Source organism: Pogonomyrmex barbatus, unplaced genomic scaffold, assembly GCF_055798465.1.
Source record: "Pogonomyrmex barbatus isolate J1 unplaced genomic scaffold, ASM5579846v1 scaffold3, whole genome shotgun sequence".
Taxonomy (NCBI): Eukaryota; Metazoa; Arthropoda; class Insecta; order Hymenoptera; family Formicidae; genus Pogonomyrmex; species Pogonomyrmex barbatus.
This window is the reverse complement of record NW_028297127.1, coordinates 4,812,221-4,824,410: the sequence shown is the minus strand read 5'-3', so window position 1 is coordinate 4,824,410 and position 12,190 is coordinate 4,812,221. Positions and strand designations below refer to the sequence as shown.

Sequence of the window (12,190 nt, the reverse complement as noted above, 5' to 3'; positions counted from 1 at the left end):
TACTATTAACTTATTATCATCTCTACATATATTTTTTTATCATGTGTTTTTATCATGTTATTTTATGTAAATAAACACACGAGATGAAATTATGAACATTATAGAAACTATGAATCTATCCGTATGATGACGTGAGAGTGTGTGCCCGTAATTCATGATAAGAAATTTATTTCTTACTATTTTCAGGCAAACAAATAATTTTTTCATATTCCAGATCATATATTTTGATAGCGGATCGCAGCAGTTATACGATAAAATACCTCGATTCTTTCCTCTATCGTGTTGTACGAGTATGAAGGATCAATGGTGAATGCAACGTAAACCCATGGCGGACTGCCATAAATCTTTTGGCGTCGTATTATGATTACGTGCGGGCTTTATTCCGTAAGTGGTATATAACTCATTTGCTCTCAAACATACCCTGAACGCTCGTACATCCTTCACAATCTTCTCACTAACGCGGCTTAGATGTTGTTGGAGAAACGTTCTACAAGCGTCCTATCTACAAAGTTTCTGGTATCTGCCAGAGTGGATGGAATATCCATAGATGGATCCGTCAGAATCTCTCTCAAGTATGTGAGTATGATAGCAAAACATAAGAATAGTGCGAATGTCGACTTAGCCTTACATAGAATTTAGCTCGCCTTTCCCTTGCACGCCTTGCATCTTCTATCTGTGAATTCTTTTGTCCATCGTGGATCATTTTTTCATCGGCGAAAAGAGAAAAAAATGCTTTTAAAATATTTTATATCATAACATAGCATCCAAATAACAATTACAACGATACGTTGTAACAATACGTAACGTACCAAAACAATCAATTAATTTTTGCTAAATGAAAGGAAGAAAGAATGTATGTAAAAATATTTTTATATTGGCAAAAATTCTTTTTTATTTAAAGTTAAAAAAGAGAGGGATTATAATTTGTTGTGTAAAGTTCTGTTTTAATTATTATAAAGAGAATTGCATTTTACATTATAATACATTTACAATATATTTATAATATGTTTATAATATATTTAAATAATTTAAATAATTATGATATTTGTTTGATTTTATAATTTCAGCATGGAGCATATTAAATAAATGATCTTATGATACAATACAAATACTGATACAAATTAAAAAATTACTTGATAAAAGATTAACATTAACATTATAAAATAAATGTCAATGCAAATGTTTAACATCAGAAATATTCGCTATATACATATATCAATAGATTTTAATTTATTTTATGAAAATAATATTGCTCAATTAATCTTTAACTACAGAATATGTAAAAAATGATTAAATGTATTTTAATTAACTAAGACTAAAATTTTCCACAATTTTTAATATAATAGTTTAAAAAGATACTAGTTTTATAATGAATAAATTAATTAAAGAAATTATTTCTAATTAAATTAAAAGAAAAGAATGTAATGATGTAATTCATTGAATTTACGAAATAAAAGAAAAAAAAAATTGAATTTATAATAATTTTAATTGTGAAATAATGGAAAAAAAATAATTTTAAATGTAATGCACAGTTAATTGCAATACGTCGGAATGAATTTATAAAACTGAAATCAATCCTTTTTCGAATTGATTTCTTTGTTACTTCAGAAATAATGTTTTACCTGCTCTTTAATGTTGTAATGAAATTGCTGATTTCTCACTCCCAGTTTTGACGCGAATGCAATAGCAACAATGCACCGAGTCTGACAAGAGGCGGTAATCATTGCGACTACTGAATAGCGTACTAGTAATAACCTTCTTGAAGGACTTTGAATGAAAACTGCGAACACTGGAAATGTGTCATCTAGTGTAACAATCTTCAATTTTCATCTTAGAGTAACAATCTTCTTAATGTAACAATCTTCAAATAACGACGCGATACATTAAATCGTAGCGTACTAGCTTTGAAACTTTAGGAATGGCACGTTAGAAACTTGCGTAGTTCGCAAGAAGGAATTGCATCCTGTTATATGTCCGCGGCAGAACTTTACGAGACTGTAAGTGAGTTAGACGATTAAACTGCCTCGCGTACGCTCAAGAAACGTTAATTATTTGGAAAAACTGTTATCTATATCGGATTAGAAAACAAAAATGTTAAAAGATGTTACTTAACAATCAAATACCTCGATTAGTTGTAGAAGATGCGTATCCTGTTTCGGCAATGGACATATTGATATAATGATTATATCAAGTAATAAAATCGATAAAATATCTTTTTTAGCCCTAATTATATTATTAATTAATTGAATTTATTATATTAAATCATATGTATTACGTAGTAAGTTTTTTTCATTCACGATATATTATAATGATAAAAATTAAGAGAAAATAAGAAATCCAATGACGCAAATAAGTTATATCAATCCTAATTTAATCATAAATTAAAATTGAACTGGTGTACATTCACATTTGTATAATTATATTGTAAATTTATATTTCTTACATAATTTTTGTTTTTAAAATGGTATATAGTCATGGTATATAGTCACAAATATAACATTAAAATGAAATATTATATTTAATTAATAAAAATTGAAAACAAAATTGAAAACTAAAAGGTGACGGAATAATTTTATTATTACTACAACATGATTTCAGCAAAGTCGGAATTATTTATTTTTTTATTTATTTTCAAGATGTATTATTTATTTTTTAATATCAATTAATTAAACGATAAAGTTGTCAAGATGACGGATCAATTATTTTGTGACATTGTCATTTTCTCAAATAACTATGATACACGAATGTCTACATAGGATGTATATACGAACACGTAAAAAATTAGTGCAATTTTATGTGTTAATGAAGAATTTGTGGCATCTTGTGTACATAGTAGATTGAGTTTACGGGACACAGATAATCTCGTTTATGTAGGTGTTGTTTCGTGTATTACAAACGGGCGTAACGTCGTTACTTCGTTAGAAGTTTGTTAATGTTACATAAAGGTGTAATAAGTAACGTTACGAAGTGAACGTTAACAAGTTGTTATAAAAGATACAATATGTCCCTCAGTATACCGCACTTTCTTTCGTTATATTATAAAATATTTCAAGAAGAAGAAAATTACAAGAAGATGAAAAATATAAAAGCATCAGAATTTCTAATTTTTGTTGTCTGTATTATTACTAGAATGCATTTTAATTTATCTTTGATAATAACAATAATGAAAAAAATTGTATTATGTTTGGAAGAAATGTGATGAATCTAAGACACTACAGGAATTTTATTATTATCAACTGAAACTCTTTCGTTCTGAAATTGCGCTTAATCTGGAAGAAAGCTGTCTAGCGCACGTACTTTATGCGCGATCGGTATTTTCACTTCCCCATTCTGCTCCGTTCTGCGAGTCCTGTAAGGGTAGGAGGGTCTGTGACGCATTCCGTAGAGGTAAGAATCCACCGCTCCGGATACAAATATACGATCTTTCTCGCGTTGAATATAAGAAATTACTCAATGTCACAATTCGAATTTAATTTCGTCTACGTCAATGTTGAATGATTTACAGAATTACAGATTTTTTTTTAGAATTATACAATATTAAAATTCTTGTAATTTAAGAATTTTTTTTAAACCCATGCATTTTTTAAAAAATTATACGATTATAATATGTATCATTTATAAGATAAAAAAGAATCTAATTTTTTGACCTGAAAATTATTCTTTTTCTTTTTGCGGACTTCTGCCAGTGGAGATCATAAATTTTCGTGAAATGAATCCCGAAGATCCGAGAATGCATCAATTATATTCGCCGTCTAGCGAGATTTCCATCGGCGCGAATTGGAAATGAAATTCGTCGTCGTGCAACAAGTAGTTAACGTTTTGGCAATTATCGCGCCACGCCGAGTCTGATAAAGTGTCACAGAGTAAACAGCCGATGGAGTTTGATGGTAGAAGTTTCGCATTAGGAGGTTTTTGCGTTGTCGAGTTTGGTGTTACGCTTTGCAGAACTTTCGATCGGTTCGCATTATTTCCGGCGACTGCTTTTCGTTTGCACTCGTGCCAAATAGCTTGCGGTCATGCATAGAATCCTTTATCCTGAATATTTACTGGCGAGGCCATTAACATAACATTTACTTGATAATTACAAGCAATTTTGCTTTTAATAGCGAAATAATGTATACAATGATATAATAGCGTACGCAACGCGCGCGTGAAACACGTGTGTGATTAAATAAAAATCTCGTCAAATGTGCTTTCTCGCTTATTAATGTGAAAGCAAATCTAAGGTTGAATTTTCCATATTTATTATGTAATAAATGTTTGATTATTTTAAAATTGATTTTGCATTTACTTCCTTTTACTCTTTTTCAACCCTTGTAAAACAGAGTGTAAAATATGTTGCTAGCGGAAAGATTAATCAAGATTAATCACAAACACGACCAGGTTCAACGAAAGCAATACGTTATGTTACAAGCAATCGTGCCTGCCCTTTTTTCGATACAAGTTCAAACAGAGCGCTATGACTTGAAGGGTTAGGGACAATTTGTCATTCTGTTTCCCGATAAGATCGTAATCATGTTCCTACCGCCGGATGACGTGTATTGCATGCCCGGGCTAAACAGCTGCCTAATAACATCGATCATCGCGGACGTCGAAGAATCGGTTTGCGTTGCGAGCGGGATTTATTCATCGTTCAGCGAAATCGGGCATCTGTCATGGAAATTTCCGACGAAAACGGCAAAGGACATAAATGCCGTGAAAATTGTGGAACGAATGTTCCGCCAGGGAATTCGACATTCTTCTGTTGGAACTGGCTTACGACAGGTTGTTTAGCTTTGGATCGAATGGAGAGGGTGGAGAAAGGGCGGTAACGGTATTTCCATAAGTTTATTGGAAATATAGAACAACGCGAAGGGACTACGTCGTCCTTACGTATACAAAGTATACGATTTGCTGCAGTCGTCACGTGAGAGGCAAGAGGCAGGAGGTATTGCAATCTGGCAAATTGTGCCGTGTAAAGAGTATTGATCAACAAAATTGAAAATTTTATCTTTCAAGCGAAGAAATAGACCGGAAGAAATTCTCGTTCTCTTATTCTTTTCATTACATTATTACTTTACTGATATATATATATATATATATATATATATATATATATATATATATTGCATGCTTATTGATAACTTTCCTTGTGTTCATAAAATAATAAAATAATTATTTATAATTGATAACTAAACTAATACAATAGCTCAGTATAATATAATATTAAGTACAAAATTTGTAATTAATAAAGAGAGAATTAATATTATATTATTATAATATTTAATCAACCGTTATGTGTCTACATTAATAAGCTCTTCTCTAGTCGTATGTTGACGTAAGAAATTACTCGACGTAGTAAACATAGATTATTTTCTTTGAACAAAACTTTTCAAAACTTTTATCCCAAAATTTCTAATAAGTTTCTAAATTACATAGAGGCAATTCATGCAAAATTCATCTTGTCTTTCATAAGTCAGGATTTTGCATTTTGAGATGGCCAAGATTTTAATAAGACTTAAATCGTATCGACATGAATTAATGCATGATATATTTCTATCGGGTTTCTGTCCGCAAGATCCATTTGCCTTTTGCTTGCTCATTGACAAATATCCTTTCACGGAAGATTCCTTTAGAGCAAGCGCCCGTGGCGAGAGAGACTGAGCTGTATGTCATGCGATACGACTTGTATGAAAGCGCGCTTGGAAACTCCTCCCGTATCCATTTCGCAAAACTTACCAGGTACGTCGATGGATGAAAGTCACCGGCACTTGAATCCGGCTGGAAAGTGTACGGCGGAAGATGTACGGGACGTCCCAGAACTGTCATCGTTTCTTTCATCAATGCCTCGAGCAAATACCTCAAGCAAATCTGAAATCGAGTCTCGTCGAACGCTTCGATTCGAACATTCGTTTTTCGCACGGCTCTACAATCCTCAAAATTAATTCCAAATTACTCAGAAGTTTACAATTGGAAATGTGCCAGATGGATTTATAGCACTCGATAGAAGAGTGAAGCGTTCAATTTTTGCAGGGAAAGCCATCGCGGCAGGACTTATGCGATTCGTCCGCCGAAAGGTTGCGATAATGAGTGAAAATTTGAAACGCGTCTTCTGCAGTTTATTTATTATTTAAGGATTGCTTGTTAGATCACAGCGGTGTAATCCGATTTGATATCCTGTACAAAGTATCTAATATCGATCTATAATATTGATGTAAACGGGAGTTAAATTTCCGGACACATTCGCGAATATATCGGAAAGTTGTTTGATTGCCTCTCGAAACTGAACTTGTGTCGTGGTGATATCGATTTCAAATTTTGAACAAACATTACGTCTTATAGTTGACGAAGTCGAAGTCAATCGTTGACAAGCGAGAGGAGGTAATAATCGAATATCTCGAACAAACTTGAGCGGGCAAAACGCGATGAGATGCGGTAAATTGCGTGAGATAAAAAATACCTGATTTTATTTAAATAAATACTTGATGATTAAAATGAAAGAGAAAAACAAACGAGACTATTTATGTAATCGTATATGATCGCTTTTATTCGCTTTCGTTTGCTCTTATTAATAAAATGTACAAGTTTATGAAGTAAATTAACAATTAAAAAATAAACGAGGAAATAAATAAATAAATTTCTTGTAGCTATTTAACAATTAAGTACGATCATGTGTTGCAATATATTCGAATGTAGGCGCTCTGTTCCGTTTAGCTCCCAGGTTTTATCTGTTTATAAATAACATAATCGCAGTACAATATGCGACTGCACGTAAAATGTACGAACTGTGCAATAAATTTCAAATGATAAATTCTTGATAGCAAAGAATTTTCAGGTTTTCTCTCGTTATCTTTGCATTTCGAGTTGCTATATTTTTCTGGATGTAATGCAACATGTTAAAACGATGAACGCGTGCGATACAATACATATGATACTTTTTGAGAACGTTATTTAAATTTTGCCTGTATTTATAAATAACCTAACATTTGTAAATGGAAACAAAAAATATAAAATTGTAAAAGATAATTTAAAAATAAACACTTAAAATGAAATTCTCTTTTCCTCCCTCTCTCGTTTTTATCTTTAATCAGATTTTTTTTATTTTGAACATTTTATTCTTAACAGTTTTTTTAAACATTTATCGTAGGCCAGCATGCGGTAAATGGTCAAAATGGAAAAATGTTGCGACGCGTAATTGTATTGTAACGTGGTAAGCCGTAATAAACTTTAGTGATAAAATTAGGATAGATGAGGATAAAGAAAGGGAAGGGGGGAGATATTTTCGGATTTCGTTTGCCGGATTTGCGTGGAAATCCGGCGCTTCATAAACAGAGCTATATCCTATAATCGTGCTCGCGCTTCGCGATCGTCTCGCGGGTGATAAATGCGATCGAACGTGGCGAGTCGAGGAGAATAAATTAATTTCCGCCGACACGGCGGAAAGATATTAGTCGCCCGGCTGAGTGCATCGACTGCAATGCCGTGCGCTGATGATCCTTTTCACGGCGCGAGCACTCGAAAGACGATATTTACGAGAAAAGGTAATGGGCCGTGATGAGCACGAAACCGGCGGAAACGATCGGCGTGGATGCGCCGCGAAAACTGCGATCTGGAAAACTACGGTGGAATTACAAATTATTAGAATTACGAATAACGGGGGAAGAGGGGGGGAGGAGGGGAGAGGGTGGGAAACGAAGCTTTTCATTAAGAGCTGAAATATACGTCGAATATCGTCGAAATGAAAAGAGTAAAACTTGCGATCGGACTATGCGTTTAATTATTGCAACATGAAAGTAAATGTAGCAGAATTAAAAGGCTTAATAGCAACATACACGTTTCAATTTCGTGCTAGATTTCACGATTGTTTACATACGATTCTCTATCGATTTGATTGACCGTTGTATTTGTTAAAAGTTCGCAGTGTTAAAAGTTCACTAATTTCTTTATTCTTGAAATGTAAAAAAAAAAATCTTTGCGACGTGCGCTTTAAAAATTGAAGCGATGCAAAGGAATGTTACTTCAGCCGGAGACAGAAAGGCGGAAAGCGTCAGGTAAAGAGAAGCTTTCGGGGCGTGAAGACGCGCAAGCTTCGCAAACTCTTCGGCGGACTCGAAAGTGGCAAGTTTGCCCGATTAGCATCCGACGCTCTTTGATCTCCGTCGTAGTGAACACTTGCGCTATTGATTAATCAATGTCTGCCTCCCGCAGATCCGCTGTCGACACAGATTCCCGTCTCTCTTTCTAATACTTCCGCTCCACGCGCGCGTCGGTTCCCGCGCACCGAAACTTTCTGTATCGATCAAATTTCAAGTAGCCCGCGAGCTTTATTGGAAACCACCGGGCGAAGGTTTCGTCGGAAACTTGGATGGACATCGAAATCCGCACTGCGGGAGAAACTCGTGTATTCAAATGTTTCGTGATTGCAAACATTAATCGAATTGTTAATCTTTCATTAAGAGAACCAGTGGGACGGAGAGCAAGTGCTGGAGAGGAGGAAGGAGGGCGCGTGAAAATAATATCTTGATTATATATGACGAATTGGCGCACGGCCAAGATTGGAGTTGATTTTTCCCATGGTTGATTCAGCAGAAATTGGAATTGAACGTTTTTTTTCCGTTTCGTCAATTTCTTAATTTTGAATATTACACGATGTGCGCACAAACGTGATCGTTATATTAAATCATACATGTTTCAAAAAATCCTTTCACAAAAATTCAAGTCAATCAGATAAAACATATAGATAGCACAATCAAATAAAAGTTTCAATAAGCGTATCTCCAAGCTCGCATCTCCAATGCGACAGATAGGGATGAAATTTTGCCAAGTCAAGCGAATATATTGGCTGAAAGCAGATTTGGAGCGTGTATATACTGTAAAGAACCTTAAAGATAGCGTGGATCGCATTATGTATTATACAATGAGACAACAGTGTATAATTGGAATTCTCAGATTCTTATGAGATATAATTAATAACAATTTTTCTCAGATGTAAATCTTCATTGTAATATATATTTCAAATAACGTTCAATGAATTCAAACTACATTAATTTTTAAATTAGACATATAATTGCTATAAACTGAGGTACAATGCGTAATAATACTCAAAGTGATGAAATCCTGATGTTTGAAATCCTTTAATTTAGAATAAATTAAATTTCTATTATATATCTATATAATTTTTTTTTTACTTTCTTTTATCAATAAAATGTTCACTCTGGTGAAAATTTTTATTTTGTGTGAGACATTGATTTTTAAAAATTCTATACTTATTTTTTTAATTTAATTTAATTATGGTAAAAGTTATAGTAAAAGTTGTCCAAAATATGGGAAAAAACAATTCATTTCATATATGTCTGATATTGCGCTTATGTTTTTGTAGAGAAAAATAATCTCTTTGACCCTCACCGACTGAATTCTGAGCAAAGAATAATTTAAAAAATCGGCTTTACAGTTCACTTCTCTTTCTCTTTGTTCTTAGTTCTGATTTTCATTAATGTATGATAAGCATATACAAGATTCTCGACAAGAAAAATAAATAAATGATAAAGCAAGCCCTTTGTTTTTTCTTTTTTGTACATGACTTTTCCTCTGCGGACATTTCAAAACTTAATTAAGGATCTAAGTAAGATATAAAAAATTAAAAATTTAATTAATAGATTTTCTCAAAATGACTTTTGGAAATATAAATAAATGGATAATATAACATTGTGGTATTTTCATTTAACTTTGTATAATTTATGCTATTGTTTTACATTTCTAGTTTTACGTTCTACATATCAAAGAATATAATCTAAGTCTACAAATTTACGATGAGTTTACTAAATTATCATGTTCATACTGATATTCTATTTAATCATACCTATCCGTATATCAAATATTTGCAGTGATACAATATTACATACAATGACCAACCGATGGTCACACAATGCGTATACATATAAGCTATATCGAATTATCATTTGCAAATATTATCAATAACAAGTGATTAAAGTGCTAAGCATGAGTGCACGTGGATGCGAATTAGAAATTTTGAAATAGTAAGTTCGGAAATAAGTAATGACAATAATTATAAATAATTAAATAATAATGAAACACGAAATATTTTTTCATATAATAAGCAATGAAAGTGAAATAAACGGGAAACGATTTATGAAAAATAATAATCAGTAATTCCTCTTCCCTTGAGTATTTCCCGTTTTACCTGCCAGTGTTTCGCCATTTTTTTCACTCTTGGGACGAAACATTACGTTATTCTAATGGGAATGCAGCTGGAAGGATTTTCCTGAAATGTTGTCAATGCACCATGATGACTCGACTGGTGTCTGTCGATTACATGTCGAATTATCATGTCAATTGCAAGCATCCAGTGATAACTTGCGGTAGTCAGAGGACCGAAAGATGTTACGTATCTAGTACTCGAGAAAAAATCAAATAAAATAAACCAAGATGTATTTCTCATTTATAAAGAAGAAGATTATTTTCTTTTATTTTTTGGCTTCTATGTAAAACATTATTTTTTATTTGTAACCGTTCTAAATATTACTATGTATATAAATCTTATAATCAGTTTAAAACATTACTCATACATTTGTCTGTACGTCGGGAAATAAAATTATATTATAATATTTGAATAGTTAATACTTGGAATATTCACGTGACGTAGAATCAAGAGAAACTCTTGTGAAAGGAAGGTTTCAATTTAGCGGTGACTTCCGACGGAACTTCATTACAGCGTAATCAAACGTAACGGGTGACGTTTAAAATTTCGCAATTCTGTGTAATCGTTCAATCATACTCATATCAGCCAAGTTAGCCGACGCAGATAGATGATTTCACTATACATCTGCACGTCCGACCGGAAACACGACGGATTAAGATATCCTTCAACGTTAACTCTAGCGTGCAAAATCTAATTAATTCCAAGTAACACTGAGCTATTTGCTTCGACGATGTCTACGGCCGTCGCTCGGTCAATGATTAATTAATGCCGTTAACATGCCGCTCTGAATGACCACGAACCGTAGACGATAGACATTAATTGGCATTAATAGCATTTAAATAATCGACTTTCCGTATATTATACGCTTCCTGCATTGTACTATAGCTTATTTCCGCATTTTTTATTATATTTAGCAGTATTTAATTAATATGATTCGTTATTATAATTGATGATTTTGATTGATGATATCTATAAAAATATAAAACGACAGAAATAAAATTTTAATATATTCTTTTAAATATTAAAAATATAATTTTTTTTAAATATCATATATTGTGATAAATACATGGTCCGAATATGGATAATCTAATGAGCAAGCAAATCTGGAGCACACGTCGCAAAAGCGAACAGCCTTAATCAAGATTTCGTGTTCCTGGAGGTGAGAGATCACAACTCAGCAGGACCACGTTGTCGCGGCCGGAAATCATTGGAGTTACTCGTTGAAATCCGTTTCACGGAGGAAAATCGCTCGCTGAAGGTAATCATAATGACGGATCACGCAAAGAAGCGATATTAATGTCGGGCAGTGATGAGAAGAAGGTGGATATGAGATCTATATATAGACATTACAAGAAGAAATCGAGGCATTTTCCGCTCTCTTCTCTCCCTCATTCCCTCTTCTCTCCGCCCCGCCTTTCTCTTTCTCTCCTCACTCGGCGAAACGACCATCTGTCGGAGACGTTCGCGGAAGTATCGACTAATGGCATACGAGAGGGTGAACGAAAAACTCCGACGAGAATGACGACCCTTCGGCATTCAGGCCCGGCATTCCCTACCTTCCATTCCAAATCCCACCGGATTTCGATGAATTATTCGCGATGTCCTCCGGATCACGTCTTTCTATCCGTGGCATCATCCGACTTTGTGCACCGCGGATTTCCGCCTTTTACATCACCCTTCCGGAACGGACAAATCGGTAAAGGATCGCGCCCGTCTGGAAACGAGGCTGAGAGCAACCGTCCGTTTTTAGGTAACATTCCGATCTCCGCGCCCGTTTTCGTCCGCGAATTTTTTTAATCAATTTCAACCGGACGTTTTTTTTTTGTTTAATGAGAATGCCAAAATATCCGCGCTTCTTGGATTAAAAGCGCTCGAAAATTGCTACAGGTAAATTCGGGATCGATTTATCATTTGTATAACGATTACGTACGACGTATTATATTATATTATATTAGACGATATTATTAGATCTATGATTCTATTATTAATCTC

The 12,190-nt window shown here is 33.6% G+C and overlaps 1 protein-coding gene across 5 annotated transcripts in view; it reads left to right on the top strand.

Annotated features, from left to right (window-relative positions):
* The window catches only part of LOC105423311 (alkaline phosphatase), a 180,383-nt gene that overhangs the window by 163,763 nt on the left and 4,430 nt on the right, over positions 1–12,190 (top strand). The window contains exons 10-12 of one of the 5 annotated variants that reach the window (XR_016139898.1): positions 215–384; positions 469–572; positions 1,668–2,092. The gene's annotated coding sequence lies outside the window, so the exon portion shown is untranslated. Of the gene's footprint in view, positions 1–214; positions 573–1,067; positions 2,093–12,190 lie in introns of those variants that run through there. The other 4 variants (XR_016139895.1, XR_016139897.1, XR_016139894.1 and 1 more) reach the window with 4 other exon arrangements.